Source organism: Macrobrachium rosenbergii, chromosome 8 (assembly GCF_040412425.1).
Source record: "Macrobrachium rosenbergii isolate ZJJX-2024 chromosome 8, ASM4041242v1, whole genome shotgun sequence".
Classification (NCBI taxonomy): Eukaryota; Metazoa; Arthropoda; class Malacostraca; order Decapoda; family Palaemonidae; genus Macrobrachium; species Macrobrachium rosenbergii.
In genome coordinates this window covers 20,505,026-20,527,771 of record NC_089748.1, presented here as the reverse complement: position 1 = coordinate 20,527,771, position 22,746 = coordinate 20,505,026, and the positions used below count along the sequence as shown (strand labels likewise).

Genomic DNA, 22,746 nt, shown 5'->3' with positions numbered 1-22,746 from the left:
ATCCTGACGTGAGTTAGAAATTCATATCTGTTCCACACGTGATTGTGTGTTGATGATTTCTATCTTATTCACCAGAAGGGATAATTCGAATGAAATGCTGTCTATTGGGTCATTGCTGAGTCGGAAGTTGGGGAAAACTCGCTGGTATGTAAGCAGTTAGCTTGCCCAGGTAATTCCTGCAGTTGCTCAGGTTCCAACTTCTTTAGACTTGTGTGGCCTAGTGGATAACGCCCTTGCTTTCCACCTGAGAGACCTGGGTCGATCCCGACGTGAGTCAGAAATTTATATCTGTTCCACACGTGATTGTGTGTTGATGATTTCTATCTTATTCACTCAGAAGGGATAATTCAATGAAATGCTGTCTATTGGGTCATTGAGTCGGGAAGTTGGGGAAAATCGCTGGTATGCAAGCAGTTAGCTTGCCCAGGTAATTCCTTGCAGCAGTTGCTCTCAGGTTCCAACTTCTTTTAGACTTGTGTGGCCTAGTGGATAACGCCCTTGCTTTCCACCTGAGAGACCTGGGTTCGATCCCGACGTGAGTCAGAAATTTATATCTGTTCCACACGTGATTGTGTGTTGATGATTTCTATGTTATTCACTCAGAAGGATAATTCGAATGAAATGCTGTCTATTGGGTCATTGCTGAGTCGGGAAGTTGGGGAAAAAACTCGCTGAGTCAGAAATTTATATATATATATATATATATATATATATATATATATATATATATATATATATATATATATATATTCTTTGCTTTAACGTGCTTTTTCCCATTTTTATGTAGGGTAAGCACGATGCCTTCTTTACGAAGGACTTTTGATTTGGCGTTGGGGTAGGCCGTAGCCTCGACCGGCTGCCGTGCCTGACATCTCTTAGACCCCGGTAATGATGTGTACGTGTATAGTACCAATCCACAGCTCCCTTTCTCCCAAGCAGCGAGGAGAACTGGGCGGTTAGGTCGACAGTTCGAGACGTGTGAGGTGTCTGTTATGTTTTTAGATGTTGGAGTGGCTTTGTTTATGTATGTATTAGTCTGTAACACCCATTTGCTTTTCAGCAAACCTATCTGTTCATTACATACGTAATCCCGGGGTGTCTACACAGATAGCAAAGTGTCCACCTTCTCTGACCATCGGCTGCGGATTTGAACCCGCGCCACGGACCTCTACGAAGTCCTAGGCCGCTGCTCTACTGACTGAGCCATCGAGGTTCTATATATGTGTGTGTATATATATATATATATATATATATATATATATATATATATATATATATATATATATATATATATATATATATATATATATATATATATATATATATATATATATATATATATATATATATATATATATATATATATATATATATATATATATACACACACATGTAACACACACACACTATCACCTCCACACTGGTCTTCCATCTACTCTATAACAACAGAATCTAACCAACTCTTACACTGCCCTTTTCTGTTTCCCGGGCCTGCTTATGAATATTCTCTGAGTGAAATCTCGTATTCCTTCCCATTTCTGAACACACTTCCCTTTCACTTAGCTCTAACTTGGTCTCATAACATCCAGCTTCCTTTAGATTGAATTGAATAGAGAATTTAGGCCAAAGGCCAAGCACTGGGACCAGTAAGGTCATTCAGCGCTGAAACGGAAATTGACAATGAAAGGTTTGAAAGGTGTAAGTAGAGGAAAACCTCGCAGTTGCACTATGAACCAATTGTTAGAAAAGGTTGGAAAGTCAGATGTAGGGGCCGAAAGGACGCTGCAAAGAACCATAAGTAAATCCTACAGTGCACCACGTGAGGTGCACTGTCGGCACTAACCCTCCGCGGGGCAGCTTCCTTTAAACAATGTAGCTATCATGAATGTCTTCTGTACGACATTCCCGAGCATTTCAAACCCAAGACTTGATGCATTTTTTTTTCTCCATTTCTGCAACAAAAGCATATACCCCAATTTCGGAACTTTTAAGCCATGTACAGCATCGAGAATGTTTCACGTCTAATTTCCAGCACCCAACTAAGCTAAAACTGTAATTGCCTTGACCTCGAAAGGAGAGGCCATTTCTTTCCAACAAGTATTCACACCCCTCCTCCGCCATGAGACATGGTGCTCAAGCATCCACTGTAGCAGTATTTTATACACAGACAAACACGTTTATACACAGATCATATATATATAATATATATATCTATGTGTGTATAAATATACATACTGTACATATAATATATATATATATATATATATATATATATATATATATATATATATATATATATATATATATATATATATATATATATATATATATATATATATATATATATATATGCGTACTTGGGCATGAGCTAGCGCCCTCTGACTTTCCTGAAATTACTTAAACCATGACACATGGCAGTGCAGCAGTATTAAGCGAGAAAATATAATTGTTCAATTAATATCAGCCGGATAATCCCTCAGTGACCTCGGCCATCACTGGACTATAAATTATCTGCTCTCTTTTTTCCTCAAACTCTATTATGTCTTTTGTAAAATGATAATTCCCACATTGAGACCAGTGTCGATTTTTTCGCTGCTTTTACTACTACTATTACTACTACTACTGCTACTACTATTGGGGAAGCAACATCTAAAATGATACACTACTAATACTACTATTACATCAGAACAAGACAGCATTTCACCGACATTACCCTTGCACTTCTGCAACAAAGAATGATGCTTTTCTAACAGATACAAAATCATTCGTCTGAGATTTCCAGTTTTATCAGGGATAGGAATCTCGTGATTATATTTTTAAAGGATGAATGGGACAACGATTTATTGCATACAACTAACTTCAGACCATTATCTTCAACACACATCAGAATTTTAATTAGTTTATGTGGTCACGATTTCTTTCAGATGTACCGGGTGTTTCGAAATTAGAGCCCTCTCCTCCACAGAACAAATGGAAAGTTATGAAGTTTTCTGCTATAGCCTATCTCCAAGTACATTATTTTAAGTTTCTATTAATAAGCTATTTTTCATTTTACATTTCTTGTATTTTCAGACTGAGTGACGGAGTTAGATATAGCCATGGCAAACGACTCGGAAGATATCAGATGGGTTGACCGAATCCGGGATATAACCTTCAGAGAGGCCAGGGATGCTGGCGCATCCTTCATTTCACGTTCCTGGGTAGCTCAATACATTAAAAGAAATGAATACTTTGTTAAAAGAAACTTGAACAAAAATCCATATGACTGTCATCGCAAAAAGAGTGAGAATCTTGGAAGGCCTGAAGTCCTTTCTCATGAGTCAAAAGACATCATAGCTGAGGCAGTGGGTAGACCAAGAAAGTCTTTACGTAAATTGGCGCTCAAACTAGAAACAAAAAGGGGAAAGAAGAGAAGTTATAGTGCTGTATATCGTGAGTTAAAAAATCTGGTATCAAGCCATTTCATGTTATCAGCAAGCCCAACATCACTCAGCAACAGAGAGAAGACCGTGCATGGTTTTGTGGTTCATTTCTTAAAGACTAGGATGAAGCTGACTTTCTCCATGTTGCTGCATCAGATGAATTCTTCGTTTACACAAGTCAGGAAGCCAAATAATAACAATGACATCATTTGGGCTGCAAAGTTGGATGATATCAGCGATGACGTGCGCTATCGTCAAGTTGTGAAATTTCCTGAATGTTTGGGAATTTTTCTCTGTTTTACAGCCAAACGTTTAATGTGGATCATCAAAGAAAAAGGACAGTCATGGAATGGCGAATACTTCAGAGAATTTGTGCTTACTGGTGGAGTATTTCCTTTCCTCAAAGATCCTGAAAATGTGTTATCTGTTGAAGAAGTGACATTTTTGCATGATAAGGCACCATGTCATCTGTTGAAGAAGTCACATTTTTGCACGATAAGGCACCATGTTTCAAGGCTCCTCAGACACAGGAGCTGCTTCGAAACAGTGGTATCGATTTCTTCTCATCAAGTGAATTTCCAGGTAGCTCCCCTGACCTTAATGTGTGTGAAAACATTGGCAGTATCTTAAAAGATCGTGTTGAAGCGCGCACAGTGAACTATGATAGTATACCAAGCTTTGACAACCTGCGAAGCGAGGTGACCGAAGAGCTCATGGAAATGGAGTTTGAGTCTCAACTTTTTTGCGATTTGCTGAAATCATACCCCTCAAGAATGCAGGCTGTGGTACAGGCAGATGGAGGCCACACGAAATATTAAATACTCAGATAGAAACTTGATTAATACCTGTTCTGAATTACTTTTGTTTTTGTCCATATCAATTTCAATTTATGCTGTAAAGGGGGAGGGGCGCCTCTAATTTCGAAACACCCTGTACATTTCCATCTACACAAGAACAATTTGAAATTGAAATAATCAATTCCTACATGTACAGTACATACATCACTCATGGGAAATATATGTTCGGAAGAAACACTCCATTCCATTAATAACGGCGATTTTTCTTTAATATCTGCAACTGTTATGAGAAATAACAGTGCATTTCTGAGTCAAATAATAAGGCATTCTCATGTTTAAGAGGAAAAATGTCAGTTCCATTACCATGTCTCACCTGAGCTAAGAAATAAAACAAAACTGGATAACGTCACCCAAATAAGACATATCACAAACTGCAGAAGGACAGGAGGAACTATAAACGTTAAAATGCAGTGTATTGTAGATTCTCTTTTCATTATAATGTAAATGAGATTCTTAAGCATATTACGTTCAACAGCCTACTTAACCGTGTCTCCTTAAAAGTAATAGACATATCAGAAAAACAATAATTCTGATCTTTTCCAAGGAAAGTTAAATACCGCAGAACTCACGATTTTATATTGTTGAATTCTGCCGTAGTTGAATATCTAAATCTTTCAAACAAAAAGAAACTGAGCAATCATAACAAAGTCAACGACAGGCAAGAAACAACTATGAAAAATATATTTCGTGTGAAAATAAAAATATTAGATGGAATATCATTTTTTCACGAGGGTCACCGCTCTTGCATAGCGTCAGGTAATGTTTTCTGCAATTCGGCTAATTTTCTCATTTGTGTGTGTGTCTGGGGGGGAGGCCTCTCAAGCGGAAGATTATTTCATTCAATTCTTGGGTGTTTTAAGCTTCATTTCATTCCAATGCAGTCTGGTAAGAAAACATGACCTAGTGAAGGGTTTTACTACCACTACTACAATGCTACCACTGTCTGATGTTATTACCACTATTTTCTTCTTCAATATTTAATAATGGGGAAATAGCGTTATCAATCTTAAGTAACAAGAAACAGAAAAAAAGAAAACTGAAAATGACTGGAAATTCCAACGGCGTTCATTTATTCACCTGAAATGACGGTATGCATAACGGATAATGATCAACTCAAAACTTTCCATCGAAAGAGTTCTGGCTGTTAATCTCCTTTCATCGTTGATGAAGGAGCTGACCTAACCCATCTGCATAAAATTTCATCTCTCTCTCTCTCTCTCTCTCTCTCTCTCTCTCTCCAAAAGGAATTAAGCCGAAAGACTTCCGTACTTGAATAACTGAAGTTTATTTTCATTCCGGCTAAAGTGTCTATGAGGCAGGAATAATCAAAGAAAACTTGTCTATTCAATGCACAAGAATTGTTTTGCAATTTGCTAATAGGGACCGCACTGAATTTTAATCTCATTTTAACCTCTTTTCCGAAAAATTTACGATTGAGTAGTTGCTGAAGGAAAGATGCTGGAAGCAAGAGGCGCCAGAGAGTATTTCAACTATCAGGCGAAGTCATTTGTAGTGTTTACAACATGCTGCACATCGAAACAAGTAAACAATGCACCGAAGTTTCTTCGGCGTAATCGAGTATTCTGTACAGCGTATAATACTGTATGAAAACTCTCAGACACAGCCCATGAAACGCTCAGCCGTGGCCCATGAAATTTTCAGCCACGGCTCGGTGGTGACCTATGTTGTTGGCACGTATAGCGGCGCCAGACGCAGGATCATGGCTAACTTTAACCTTAAATAAAATAAAAACTACTGAGGTTAGAGGGCTGCAATTTGGTATGTTCGATGATTGGAGGGTGGAAGATCAACATACCAATTTGCAGCCCTCTAGCCTCAGTAGTTTTTTAAGATCTGAGGGCGGACAGAGAAAGTGCGGACGGACAGACAAATTGCCGTCTCAATAGTTGTCTTTTACAGAAATCTAAAACGCAAATTGCTACTATCACGCACACAAAAATCTGAATGTATTTAAACAGAAAGTAATTGTTGTTGAAAAAATAACTATAAAGGATGCAGGTAACAAGTAATGTTTATTAATGATACTAATACTACAACAAATACTACTAATAAACAATCTAATGATTCCATTTATGAAGATACATGCTACCAAAATGACGTACTGTCATGAATATATCGGCTAATCATGTACGCGGTGAAAAAAAGGCATGGAAACGAACGAAGGAACACTAATTATGCTTGCTTACATTGTAATAACTCACAATTGAACTAATGATGTTCGAGATCTACTGCAAAATGAATTTTGAATGATGCTATTTGATGATTATCATTGCTACAAAATGAAGAATTTTATATTATATTAGTTGACGATTATCATACGTCATTAAAATTATTATTATTAACAACAGTATTGCTACAAATCCAGGCAGCACCATAGCAATGACCTTCACTTTGCCCAAGTATAAAATACATTCTGGAGCAAATTACTCCATGACAACATTTGCGGATTTGAGAATATTTCTACATACTTCATAAAAAAAAGTTGTACAGATTTTCACTGAGTAATATCCTGCGCCATATCATGTTTACAATCATTACACATTACTTTACAGCCTTTATTCATAGTGTGTACCATTCTGTCGAGGAAAACTTTTCGTGAAGTAATGTTTGCAATTTCGAAAAGTTTTTAAACTTAAAGAACCATTTACCGAAAAATTTTCAACTTTTCGTTTACAGACTCACTTTTGCACCGGACACATCCATCGCAGCAGTAAACTGCCGGAACTCCTCTGCAAGTGATTTGGCAGGAGTTTTTCCCCATTCGTGCGTGGTTACAACATGCAGCACTTTCTGTCAGCTAACTTTCATAATGTTTTGTTCATTTTGGGACAACAACAGTGTAACTTTAAAATTAATAAGAGTCAGACGAGAAATCATATTGAAAAAAGGTTCCTAAATGTGGATATTTTAGCCATTCGTCATAAAAACAGTGTGATTTTGACAACTAGGGCAAGGTCATGAAACACTGTCGAGAGATCAGGTGAACATTGGGTTAATACAATAAGTTGCATAGAGTTTGGTGAAATATATATGTAAAAACAAAAACAAGCCAGGTTCATATAAACCAGTTATTCACTTAACGAAATAATGAAAACCTTGACACCTCTATGAAACCTAACAACACAATCGATAATACTGACATTAATGACAACAATAAGCGGTGAATTAAATAAATTAAACTGGGTTTGTTGCTCAAAGTATCACCTTTTATGCATATCATGTCCTCCAAACTTCAAACCATCTAGTTTGTGATTTTTCTAGAAAACTTTCCCTATTCACTTTGATAGTTAAAAGTGGTTTCATCTACTAATATAACTTTTTGTTGATTCCTTTTAGAGTACAGGTAATCGGAAAAACTCTGCCAGTAAATCATACAATAAAAGCAATATTCAATAGTGAGATTCTGACATAATAACTTTGTATTTAGACAAAAGGATCGAGATCATTAATGTGAGTCAATTGATGAGATCAGTCAAAAATACGCAATATCTGTGAGGAAAAAAGGCGAATAATAATAATAATAATAATAATAATAATAATAATAATAATAATAATAATAATAATACGGTAGAAGACCCTTGCTTAGTGCTGTGCTCTTGAAGATAACTGCTCAGTACAATAAATACAAATTTATATTCTAAACATAACATACTACCATTTTAATAAAAGGATTAGAAAAAAAGAGAAAACACAAGTAAAAAAGTAGAATGCAGTTGCTGTGGCAATTATCTTTCATAATGATTATCGTTTCATTATAAGGTATGGGTGCATTAGAAAACTGAGTAAATTTCACATTTCACTTTCTTAATTTTTTGTTTATTCTTTCTTCTGCACGCCATCAATCACTTACGTGTTCCCCTAAAATTCACCTAAAAAATTATACTTGTTTAGGATGTGGAAACCATTAGGTATACCTATTTGACCAAGATCACAATTAAACGTGATTGCTGTTGGATATCAAGTTGGCCTTATCCCAGAACGCTTCTTGCTCCTGATTCAGTCATTGCCACGGGTTGCGTTTTTTGTTTTGTACTGATGTTCTCATTTCCGTTGGTTGATGCCCCTTGTGTGGGTCTCTGGACGGTGGTGGGTAGAAGGGAACGTCTGTGAAATGTTCCGGGATGGTTTAAGGAGCATCATGTAATGGTTGAGGGTTTTCTACCAGAGCCTTAAGACTGCTTTGGTGCCTGCCGATTCCATAAGAGCCGTATGGGGGCCTTTCTTGTATGATATTAATATCCTTATTTCTGTTGGCTAATGACGCTTTTTTTTGACTCTTGTGACTCACGAGAAACATCTCATCAGAACCTTTCTGCGATAGTTTACAGAGCAACGAAAACGAAATTAATGACGGTGCATATGCCTGAAATCGAATTGTCTTCCAAGAACTTCACACATACCGCCTGGTCCATCCACGGAATAACAGGATGCTCCAGGAGCAAGAGTCCGTGCTGGCTTAAGCCAAGTTTCATCTCCAGCAACCCAGTAATCCAGTGTAAATCAAACTCTATTTGTGATCATATCCTGCAGACATGAAATGACATTATAACTTATTATAGTTTTATTAACTTTTCTGTAGACCTTTCATCGTAAAAAAACGTAAACATGAGTATGTCCATACCGTGCAAAAGTACCATTCTTAAATTAATATTGAGCAACTCGAGTGCTTCATGCTACGCAGTGTAAAGTATACTAATTAAATTCATAAATTAAAACAAATTGTGTTGTGCTAAGAAAGCCATGTTTGTAGTAATAATAAGAAGGAAAGGATGAATCAAAATGTGCATTAAATGAAATGTAATGAATTACGAAATTAGTGAGAAATTCATATTAGTGAGAAATTCACTAATGGCATGCCAGTTAGTGTGAATGACCATTACATTTTCTGTTTAACAGCATATATCAAACTCTCTAGAGCCTTTCTATACCTCTAGTAATTAATATACCCATGTTGCAACAATACAGAACAAAAATGGAAGACTACAAGAGTCGCTAACCATCACATATCACTGAAAATACTTCGTTCACGCCAAAGGAGTTTTGTAAGTTTCTGTTATTCTTGAACATTACTGCTATTGATCTTGAAACGAGTTAAAAACAGCATGTTTGGAATAAAGGGTTTTATAAATTATTTTACGTTAAGCAGCAAAAGATAGCTGCCGCATCAAGCTGTTTGTGCAATAGTTACAAGAGGATAAAACTTCTTACTATAAAAAATGGGGACCAAAGTGACTTCAATGTCTGAAGCCCAAGTACATAGTTGCATACCATTATTTTGTATATTTTGTATACTAAGATATATAGCATGTACCATCAACAGTAGATTTATGAAAACTAAAATAATACTTGTAAAAATATTACCATCAGGATGAGACAAAAAATTACGAAAAATTACCTTGAATAGTCTACTACCTTAGGTACAATAGGAAATTCTTATGTAATTCACAGAAATAGCACAGGCAGGCATCAAATGAGGAACTTTCATTTCAAAAGAAATATCAGGGTAAAAAAACTGAATTTCCAGTGCATTCTCTCAGTATGTTTCAAACGCAAAATTTAATCAACAGATTTTTTTTTGTTGACAGCTATTTAGGATCCATTGCCCTTACTCCATCGCTTCAGTTATATATTTCCTAAACGGCACAGCGCCCTTTGCAAAAGCCCCAGTCGCCCTTACTTGGTGTATTAACGATCATAAGGTGCGTATTTCTAGAATTGTATTGAAGCATATGTTTACACATATTTTTGTTTCTGTCTCCGCTCTTATTAGCAAATTTTCCCTGCTGTACTTATGCGTAACGCACTTTTATCTTACATTCTCTATCTAATCGCTCCACCGTGGCTTTAACCCATAGCTCACCAAATTTCTGCGTTTACGCCCTTTGTATTGTATCTTATCCAACACACTAGTCTTAATTACATTTACATCCGCACCTCACACCTTCCTATCCAGTTCTTCTATTTAAAATTCAACTTCAACCAAATAATATTCAGACACACCTACAGCAACTTTTCATCTCATCATTACATCTATCATCAACTTGCATGCACCGACACAAGCACACGCACGCACAAAAACGCACACATAAATACGTGCATTCATACACAAAAACACACAGCTATATAAATACACACACACACACACACACACACATATATATATATATATATATATATATATATATATATATATATATATATATATATATATTTATATATATACATATATATATATATATATATATATATATATATATATATATATATATATATATATATATATATATATATATATATATATATATATATATATATATATATATTTATATAAAATCCATCTTTCTCTTCAAGGTTTTCGTTAGTCTCACTTGGTATGATCTGATGAATGTGTTGGAAGCAAAAACAAAAGCAGAAATAATCAATCTCACATATCTTCCAGTGTGCTGTTCTTACACCATATTCATAAGGAAAGGTTATTCTTCTTTCTTAAACGCTTCTTTATTCCCTGCTAACATTCTCCAGCGGATTTTTGTTTACTTCTTAGTAGCTCTTAGGTTTCTCATATATAATTAATACTGTCTCTTAACTTCACAGTGGAATATGTATATTACTTCATAACAAATAACTACTTATATTCTATGGGTTTTTCAATTCAAGTTGCAAAGTACGCAAAAGGTATTCTGTCACGCGTAATTATAACGCAAACTATATCGGTTAATGTCTTTCCACTAACGCTTTTTGATAACTCTAAAACATATTTCTATATTCAATTTGTTGTTTCATACTTCCGAGAATACATAACAGTTATTTTCCACTTCCTAGTTTTCAGCTGTCAGTATGTCCCATTCTTGAGCTGTAACTGAGCTGCCTGTGTTACACAAGTGTCATGTAAGTAACTCCTTTAATTTTTCTCAAAATATTCAACATACTTCCAAGACCATTTCAGCTAAGCGCGTTTTATACTATGCCATATCAAAGGATTTTCTTAATCTCTTCCCTGTAAACAGTGTTTCGTTCAAAGCACTTTCTATAAGAATACCTAAATCCCTTCTTTCTTTATTCTTACCCTTCCAGCTTCCATCTCAAGTATTAACTGTAATTACACCACCTTTGCTCTCAACGGTTTTCTTATCTTTCTCTGAGACCATTCCATTTCTGGTAAAGGACATTTTTCTTCTCCACTTTTCAGCTGATGGAACATTTTTCTTGAGGTAAAATTACTCGCTGGAGCCATACCTAATAAACTATTACAGACAATTAATACTTTATCTTTATAAATTACTACCGAATCTGTTTTTTGCAATGCTGATCTCAGAGGTTTTAGTGCATACATATCTAAAAAATAAAATTTCTTACCTCTTCTTTTTCTAGCATATTTTCTCATAACTCCATTTCTCTCCACAGACGACTTTAAATTATATTCCACTGTCCCTATTCAAGGGTCTTTTTTCTGTCCTTGTGTTCAGAATTTTAAGAAAAAAATAAAATGCTTATGCGTGCATTTTGTGGTGACATATTTGTACGACGAGATACAAAACTCCAATGTTAATTTCCACTTATTCCTTTCCAAAGTTATATTACTCAAAATGTCCAGGGGTTATCAATGTTTTGCTAAAGTCTGAAATCTACGTAACGACATCATTATGAAGGGATCTGCAATAAAAATGAGGCTTCGCTCATTAACAGGTGAAATTACAATCATAAATTGCGAGGTTACGGTGAACTTATTTTTTTCTGCCAATTTTATGAAAGTGCATTTCAAATCCGCTTATTCAGACGGTTAGAGTTGATCTTAAAAATAAAAGCTCCTGATATAATATTCCATTATCATCTAAACCAATATCCGTTTTCAGTTTTTTAGCTAGTTACACAAATATTTAAACGTTACAACAACCCTCTGGTTTCTGTCACTATGATCCAAGTTGACAATTCAAACAAATAGAAGTTCAAATACTTCAAATCGAAGTTTACTCTACCCATTTAGATTTTCCTAATGGTAAGGACAACTGAAAACCCGTATCTTTCTATGATCCAATAGAAATCGGAAAAAGCGAACCTTGAATAAAAAAATAAAAATAAAAAAGCTTTTATTAAAATGCACTAAAAAGTAAAAAAAAAAAAATATTTTTTTGAGGCACACCAGGATTTTCTAACAATCAATCATGTCTACAAAAACGAAAGCGTGGGCGCCAAACATGGAAGGAAATGCTACAAGAAAAGAAATATATATTTTTTTATTTCTTGCAGCATTTCCTTCCATGTTTGTCGTAAGACAATCCTGGTGCGCCTCAAAAACTTATTCTTCTGCTTTTTTGGTGGATTTTAACAAACGATGAGAAACAGATTCACAGAATGAGAGAGAAGTGTCAGGTCACTCTTAACTGTTTTAATCCAATGTATTGAGATCAAGTAAGATGAAGACAATCCTAAACAGAAAACAACATTGAAAGCAACGGCAGATAAATCCCTCGTAAAGCTTCAGCAATTGGGGGAAAACAGGAACCCTATTCATTACAAACTGTTAGAAACAATAACTCTATATAATTTACTAAAACATACTTGAAGTCACGTATTCTAATCAGTACTTTGCTCATCATAACAATAATAAATAAACGGGGATGACTGTTAGTTTAATTTGTCAGAGTTAGCCAAACGAGCAAAGGTGGGAGTGAAATACCTCATTCTCCAGAAACCGCAATTTTACTATTAGAACTTATTATATGTCCTGCAAAAGCTCCCGAAAACCACAGGCCCTTGACTATTAATTTCTATGGTATAGATAAAAAATATAAAATTTTTAGCAATTAAACTGACACGTGAACAGGGGTCAAAGTAGAATAATAATAATAATAATAATAATAATAATAATAATAATAATAATAATAATAATAATAATAATAATAATAATAATAAAAACCAAAGCCTTACATGACAGTCGAGTAGTATGATTTTACCAAAATTTCAACTTAATCTGCTCAGGCAATCGGAGGCCTTCAGAGCAATTGTGCTTTGATGTGATCAACACAGCGCAATCATAAACTATCATAAATTTTTTCAAGTCTCACATTTTATTGTATGTGCTTTGTCTAATTAATACCAAAGGCAATCGTGGCATCTATAGTCCTCTAAAGGAGATGAATTGCCTCACCCCTTACGGTGTCGTTTCACGCAAAAGTACTTGTATTGCACATTCTAAAAATTAATTCTGTAACTTCATTACTTTCTGAAAATTTGAGAAAATGCTGAAACTTTACATTCTAAATTTCATTTTAACCTTCAAAAACCGGTCATTGCAAAAAATATCTGGTGTATATAACCAACTACCTCTGAGATACATTGACCAGTGTAACTCATTATAAAAGGAAAACAAATTGACCTTTATAAAGACCTGTCACCTTTATAGATAGAGCAGGATAAAAAAATCTTTAAACTAGCGCCAACCGTAGCAATAAATGCCTGCCAATGCTTATTTCAACCAGAAAAAATTAAATCACCTACATATGCACCAAGCTTCACCAAAGCAGGGAGAGATGCAACGTTGAAAAATAAAATTTTAGTCTTTAAACTTATATGTGATAATCACATAAAGGTCAAGATAAAAATATTTTGGAAACAATCATTAACCCTACAGGTGTCCATATGTGACCTGCAAATACAGGACTAAGTCAAGGTACATCATAAAAATTACTCACCTTTGAAGGTACAAACCTATCATATTTCCCCCAAAACAGAAAATATAAGGTTCACTGACCATTATATAAAAATGCCATAAAAGATAATGAGATAATGAATAATGAAATTTACATCATGAATTACAAAAATTAAGGTAGATCACTTACCAAATTTAATATGATTTGCAGCAGGTCTTCTGTTCACATAACGCAGAACTATGGGCTTGACGCAAACGCGATCGACGGCAGTGCCTATACACTCCCCCCCAACACTCCCATATAAAACATTCAAACGCGCGAAACTGCACTTGCTAGTCAAATATTTTTTTTTTTTATATTAGCCAGAGGATCGAGTAAATTGTGGTCTTTTGTTCTCAGAAGCTGGAGATTGTGTACTATCATAGTACCTATCTTGCATTTACAACTTTTTCTGAATAATCCTTCGGGTTCAACACTAATATGAGTTGGTCAGTGTTCATTAAGGCCTTCTGAATTGTGTGGAATAACTGATGAATAAAAATTTGTGAAACAAAGATACCCATTTTTGTAAGTGTTCATATGAGTTTGACTGATTTAGCAAATCACCGAAAATCAAGCAATGTGCCAAAGTAATAAATATTTTAGAAGTTCTGAGCGAGAAATATCTTGAAGTTTAATTGTTATATTGTCGTGGCAATTACGGTGAAGTTCATCTCTGTCCTGAATGTCCCTCCTTCTATGATAGACAACGACTATGATCTGAAAAGAAAAGAGTGAAGCCTGTTGTGTTATCCAAATACAAAATTGTAGCTATTTTCATTTATTATTGAGATTAATCCTTACAACGATAGTAATTTAACCACACAATTCTATAATCATTATCACTCTAGCAAGAATTATAACTCGAATTTTACCAGGCCATCATCAACACAACAGATCCCAGAGGCATCTGACATAAAGAAGATGTGGGGGTGTTTGGAATTTATAAAAGCAGAGGCATCCAGTGTCTACAATTTTCTCATCTCCTTCCGGCATCTTCTTGTAGAAAACAGAGGACGATATTCTCAAAATTTTGATGTGGCAATGGGTAACCCTTTATCCTCAGGGTTAAGTAATTGGTATATGGAGTTTTTCGAAAGCAAAATATTAAACAAAATTGTTGATAGTAATGGGTTTAAATACAATGTGTACAGAAGCCCACCAATATTTCTGCCTATGTTCGTTTCTATTCTGGTTACATCAATAAAGGTAAGAAACCAGTTTTCAATCCATGCTCTTATGAGCATTACGTATAAGTAGCCTTGAATACATTCATGATGTACTAGATATGATTAGGAACATTGGAAAGAAATTAAAATGCATTGAAAACGGCAAGACCGACAACCTGTATTAACAAAAGAGAAACTTAATAAGACAAAAAACCTGCTTGTACTACCATATAATAAAAAATCAAATACATCCCCATCTACTGAAGAATTTCGGAGTTAATTTAGCATTTAGGAAAAATAAACCAATGAAACAGGTGTTTATGTAGAGGTAAAGGATTTGTATACCAGATTTCAGGTAATTCTTGAGAATAGCTTTTATATGGGTCGAACTGGAAAAACAATGGAACAGAGAATAGAACAGCACAACAGATGTGTAGAAATACAGAGGTGAAAAATGGAATTTGTACACAGTGAAAACAAACACAGTTAACTGGGCAGGAGAAAAAAAAGATAGTTTATTGTAATAATGCACTAAGAGGGAAAAACCATTGACTCTAGTTTTATAAAAGAAAGTTTCAGCAAGAGCATGATTATTAGTCTTGACATGTATAAACTTGATCCATTCCTTTCAAAGCAATATGCACGTATTTCAATTTTAAGGAAAGACAGGATAAGGGTTGTGGGGATCTGCGAGGATTTGTAAAATCTGACTTGTCACTAATTAAGGTAGGACCCCACATGCATAAGCCTGTCAGTGTGAATACTTGTTTTCCACCCGTTTGTATGTTCGTATGTACTGTCCTGCTAGTATATATACATAATAAGTTTCTGCCTCATTGTCTCAGTCCTCTGAACACGACTTACTTAGCAATAAAGCCAACACTGGCCAGGAACTATAAGCGTGTTTAATTTCTATCCTGTGGTGTTTGACATTTAAAATCACGTGTAAGAGTGACTATAAGCATATATATATATATATATATATATATATATATATATATATATATATATATATATATATATATATATATATATATATATATATATATATATATATATATACATATATATATATATATATATATATATATATATGTATATATGTATATATGTATATATATATATATGTATATATATATATATATATATATATATATATATATAATTATATATATATATATATATATATATATATATATATATATATATATATACATATATATATATATATATATATATATATATATATATATATATATATATATATATATATATATATATAATGTATATATATATATATATATACACTATATATATATGTATATATGTATACAACATTATATATATATATGTATATATATATATACAGGCTATATATATATATGGGGGAACTGAACTCACGAAAATATGAACGATGAATATATAAATAAAGATAAAATCCCGAAAAACGTAAACACTGGAGTCCTTCAGGTCACGCCTTCGACGCTGGGTCTGGTGTAAAAAGGACTTAGTTGATACTCACCAGCACTCCAAAATCATAACTTCGTGCTATTTTATCTTTATTTATATATATATATAATATATATATATATATATATATATATATTTATATTTATATATATATGTTATACCCTCCTAACAGACTCAGCATTTCAGGCTGTAGAAACAGACCCTAATCAACTTAGGCCAGCAAGGTTAATCATCAGAGATGTGATATCTGAACTTTTCCCCCTCCCACTACATCCTGACACAAAGCTCACAGACCTCCCTCTCTCTCTCTCTCTCTCTCTCTCTAACTCTCTCTCTGGTCTCTCTCTCTCTCCTCCTCAGCATCTAGTCCCGCGATTCTCTCTCTCTCTCAAATATCTGATCCCCAAAAGGAATGGATCATCTAAGGAAACGCAATCTTTCCTACAAAAATATTTATTTTTCAAACCAACCTAACCAGTAACGAATGAACAAAGAAAAGATTAAAATGCATCAGAAATGAATTATCAAGTCAAAATAATCTAACTTGAATAAAAGTCTTATTATGGCTAAGCCTAACCTCAAAACCTCACATACTCCAAATTAGACATTAAACGTTTAGTCTTAAGTCAACCACATGAGAAACACCAACATTGCAAAGGTTTGCATTGTCCTCTCTATGACCACACCAATTCCAAATATCATCATAATGTCACCACAGTGTCACCACCGACATCTGTCGAAAGAATTAAAACTCAATAGTAATTCCAAAATATACAAGTGCAAAACATAATAATAGAAAGTCTAAAATGCATGATTAATAATTCTGAATACACAATAAAATAGAATATTAAAACCATAAATGGTTATCTTCAACTCTAACAAATTCATAAGCTTGAAATCATGGTAAAATTTCATGTTCAAAGTTCACACAGAAAACGAAAGTCTGAAAACTTTATTCTGCCAGTTCTAAGAGATCGGAACACATCACACACACGATAACAAAGCTTCTTTGCTAAAATCGATCAGACTTACTTTTGGGCAGAATTAGACATGCAAATCTATATTTTCAGTAACGTACGAACTTATGTAAGTTTACCAACTCGGTCATCTGCCTGAATATTGTAAAATTCATCAATTGCAAAACAGCTGAAGTTTGAAACTTTTGCTGAATGCAAGATTTTGCACTGATTTTAACTTGTATAATCTTGCAGCTCAAGTTCATAATCTTATAGTATGGCAGCTAGGAACTGAATATATGTCCTTTAAATATATATAAATCTGTGTGTATTTATATATATAAATATATGACATATACATACATAAAATATGACAAAATACACATGTAAAGCACACAATTATATAGTGAAATATTTATATATATATATATATATTATATATAATATCTATATATATTAGAATATTTATATATATATTACATATGTGATTTATATAAATAAATAAATACATATATATACATTATTATATACCTAATTTATACATATAAACGTACACACAGTATAGTAATCATATATATATATATATATATATATATATATATATATATATATATATATATATATATAAAATCTAAATTCAATAATTATGGGGGTCAGTGGGAGGAGGGAATTTGGGTGGTGGAAAACTAGATATACAGATGATTTAATTATCCTAACCTAAACTAGGCGCCAGTTTTACCTGTACCTTATGGGGGTGGTTGATATACCCACTTGACATCATCAGGGCATGATTAAAATATAAAAACCTAAAAGGCTTCTTTGTAAAATCATAACCTACGCTAGAAAATTAAAAACTAAAGGCCAGCTTAAGATTTCTGACTTTACTTAACTACATCCTTCCTAAACCAAGCCTATGACACTGGTCCTTATCAAGAAGGATGCGGCCCTAACCCCAAAAATAAAGAACCTAAATACTGTTTTTCTAAAATCCTAATCCTAACATTAAGATAGGTGAAGGTAACTAATGAATATATTCTCCCAGTAAAACCCAAAATTGAAACAATCTAATTTTTATCTCACCTAAAAGGGTGCTTGGTCCTTAGAACAAAAACCATAGGTACCGACCTAATGTGTGACAGCATTTTAAAAACTTTCAAAATAAACACTAAATAAGAAACGAACTTTCACAAGGTTATGGGATAAAAACCAATATCTTCAAACAACTAGGCCACAGAAATGAATGTCAGACGTTCAAAACACACTTGCACAAACACACACACACACACACTGTGTTTGAAATGAAAAGTGATTACAAGGAAGAATAATTAAATGTCTGCATCATAGTAACAGTAACAACGAACTGAAGCTGGGGTTTCAACACTGCCTGAATTTTAAAATTTCACATGATTTGTGAAGCTTAGGACAAGAGTACCAATTAAGTTTTTGCATTGCTTAAGTTCTAATTACGCTGGCCACCCTTACCCAAAATGCATTTGGACAAAAAAAAAAAAATCCGACCAGGAGCTCCACTTGTATGACATTCACAACATAAACAAAAAACTCAGAAAAAGGCATTTATTAGGAAGTATTTCGTTAACAGTAAACTTTCGAAATACTAAAGATTTTAGTATGATTTAATAATATTACAGAAGATTAAGGTCAAAGCAAAGAAAAACTCCATTATCGAACCGTAGTGGTAAAGTGTCAGAGCACAGTATATGCAAAATTATATATATATATATATATTATATATATTTTATAGTATATATATATATACAGTGTATATATATACTCTCACACTAATATATATATATATATATATATATATATATATATATATATATATATATATATATATATATATATATATATATATATATATATATACTGTGTATTTATATGTGTGTAGTGTGTGTGTGTGTGTAGATATGCATGTATGATTGTTTTAGATTTTTTGTTGACATTTTACTACTCGGCCAGCACTCTGCAGGGCCTGAGTTCGACTCTCCGACTAATAAGAATTAGAGGAATTTATTTCTGGGGATACATTTCATAATGTGGTGGTTCTACAATAAGCTGTAGGTCCTGCTGCTATAACCATTTGATTCTAGCCACGTAAAATAAGTCTTTAAGCTCTCTAGAAGCTGTTAATCAGCTTGACTGTGGTCATGAACCCCTTATAAAAACTATACATCGAAGATGAAAACAAATGTTATAATTACTATGGATTTAACTCAATAAAGCTATTTATAAGGGACCTAAACTAGAAAAAGAAGTTACAGTAGGTATTTATAGAAGTGCTGGGTAAAAAGCTTCGGGTATGAAAAGCACGGAATTTTTGTTAACGCCGTCTGATAAACCAAAACTCCCACATTTTTTTATGGCCGCCAAAATCGCATAGACATTGTCACAAAGACTTGTCATTTCATTTGCGGGGTTTTTTGTTTATAAAATGTATAAATGGTTATTGTGTTTTTCTTTTTTATTTTTTGTCCCACCCTCTCGTAAATATTCAGGATGATTTTGTATAAAATTCAATAATGTAAATATTTCCCTTCATGTTATAAAATTAGTAGGTTGACACGTATATTCGTTAACAACTAAGTTACCTTAAAAGAATGTATTAGCTTTATTGTCCAGCAAAATCGGACCATCTGCTGACCATTTCCCGTTTAGTATGAAAAAAAAAAATGTTTCAAAATTATTGTTCTTTATTGAATGGGCGTATTCACTGGTAGAAATTCGGCAGTAGCATAAGCATCCCGCTTAGCCAATTGCTGGCAACTCTATAATCGAGTATTTGAAATCTTCATATTAGACCTATGTCGCCTAAAGTTATATTTCGATGTGGTACATGGATGAATTTTGGCTTAATGAACTGCGATCTGGGATGATTTTATTATATTCTTTTAGCAAATTACACAGCCCAACTACGTGGATTAAAGAAAATGGAAAAGAGCTTACAGGATTTCTTTCCCGTGGCTATTAATAATAATTATAGTTCACAGGATACATAAAACCACTTTTTCAATATTTTACATTTTTTTTAGTTATCATCATATTTCCTTAAAAGTTTGTCTAGCAAGCAACTTATTTATACGGGCCCCAGGGAAATGTTACACTGAACAAAAGAATACGGAGTTCAAAATGATTCGCGAGCCAATGTCTTTCCCTAATAACACGACCACGTCACTGAAAAGGTGGTTAATAAAACAAATCAGCTTATCATTCTTGCCCATCATAGGAGGTCAGAACAAACATTCAAGGAAATAAAAATCGCATATTGCACTGCACCAAAGAAATTAGTGGAACCTTAGGAAAGACCATCGATGTGTGTTCAGCTACCAAATATTCTATATATCTAGGTACGGGACTCCGACACCGTGCATCGAACTAACCATACAACTTTACCTCAATTTTTCTCACATACACACAGCTACACACACACATACATATATATATATATATATATATATATATGTATATATATATATATATATATATATATATATATATATATATACTGTATATATACGTACTTTCAAAACCACATAGGTTTTTGCATGTAGCAAAGGTTGTCATATGGTAACTGAGCCTAGCGTGTTTTTGTGGAACGGCACATATCTACACGACAATGCTAATGATTCCAGCCTCATAACAGTGATAGTCCATATCTTGCTAAAATCACGAAATATCGATTATCTTTATTTACAAAACTCATGACGAAATAGGAATTCATGTTTGTGGAGGCTCGAGAAAATTATTGGTTGCGATGATTAGCCACAGTACAAATGACGGTAAAACTGAAGACCAAAAAGGTCTAACCGTCTGGTTTATACAGAATGACTGCGGTCTGGTTTCTCCCCGAGCTGGCAATTTTACCGCCCGTTGTTGGCATTTTTTGCTTGTCTTCTGTTTGGAAATGATGTTTATATTAATTGCCGTCTTTTGTTTGTCTGTTTTTTTACGTTCACCCCCATTTTGCATGTAAACTGGCAGTTACCGAGCCAGAGGGGCGCGGTAGCTGCCTCCAGTTATTATCCAATTGGCAATCAGGCTTTCACTACCCGCCTAATGAATACAGCTTTGTTAAATAAAAATCCGATGATATCTTAGACATTCACTGTCATATGCAAAGCTAAATTCTGCTTACCTCTCGGACGCTAAGACTCTGAAATGGTGACTTCGTTGCCCCAGACTGTAGTGCTAGAAAAGTATTCGTAACATTCAATGGAAGGGTCGCTAGGCCAAAGTCTTTTTCACTTGAATGTAGCAGGTGTTGAAGCTTAATATACACGGTTGCGATTGCACTCCACGAAATTTTCATACACCACAGAACCCCCTTACAGAAATGCACGTACTTCACGGTTCAAACCACGACTGTTATATGAAAAATCTGTAAATGAACTCTTTAAATGACTAGTCTTTTAAGAGTCTAAACTTGGACGGTTCACTCTCCCTCGATGCCGAGGAAAAAAATGAACCGTGTGACAGTTCTCTCCGATTAATCAAGTAGTTCCTGTCTCATCAAATACGGTTGCAATGAACATTTTTATTAAATCTATACATACATATCCTTATATTCAAATTTTTTATTTTAATGTCTGCATTTCATATCGTTTTCTAGGTATTATTAATAAATATGCAATGCACTAATTCTGGTAACATTTCTAGTATTCTTCCGCTGAGTAACATTCTGCAGTACAGTCCTCAGTCTCCTTACCGCTACCAAAACGCGCTTTTCAAACCCTGCTGTACAGCCAGAATATCATCGTTCGTCGTGCTCTTCAGCAAGATTCATTAAAAAGACTACAATGGAACAGTGGTGGTTGACTTATCATAACGTAAAACAGCAGCAAGAACTGATGACCGCCTCGTCTCTTGAGTGAGCGTTTGATGTTGTGGAAGCTTTATTGCACTATGTATGATTGTTGCAGAGTTGTTTTCTGGAGCCATCCTGAATTTCAAGAATTTTTTATATATATATATATATATATATATATATATATATATATATATATATATATATATATATATATATATGTGTGTGTGTGTGTGTGTGTGTGTGTGTTTAATTATATATACTGATATATATATATATATATATATATATATATATATATATATATATATATATATATATATATATATATGTTATTTAA

General features: G+C 33.8%; 1 long non-coding RNA gene across 1 annotated transcript in view; it reads right to left on the bottom strand.

Annotated features, from left to right (window-relative positions):
* The window catches only part of LOC136840629 (uncharacterized), a 375,719-nt gene that overhangs the window by 209,616 nt on the left and 143,357 nt on the right, over positions 1-22,746 (bottom strand). The window contains exon 4 of the long non-coding RNA XR_010853676.1: positions 14,140-14,709. This is a non-coding gene — a long non-coding RNA (uncharacterized lncRNA). The remainder of the gene's footprint in view (positions 1-14,139; positions 14,710-22,746) is intronic.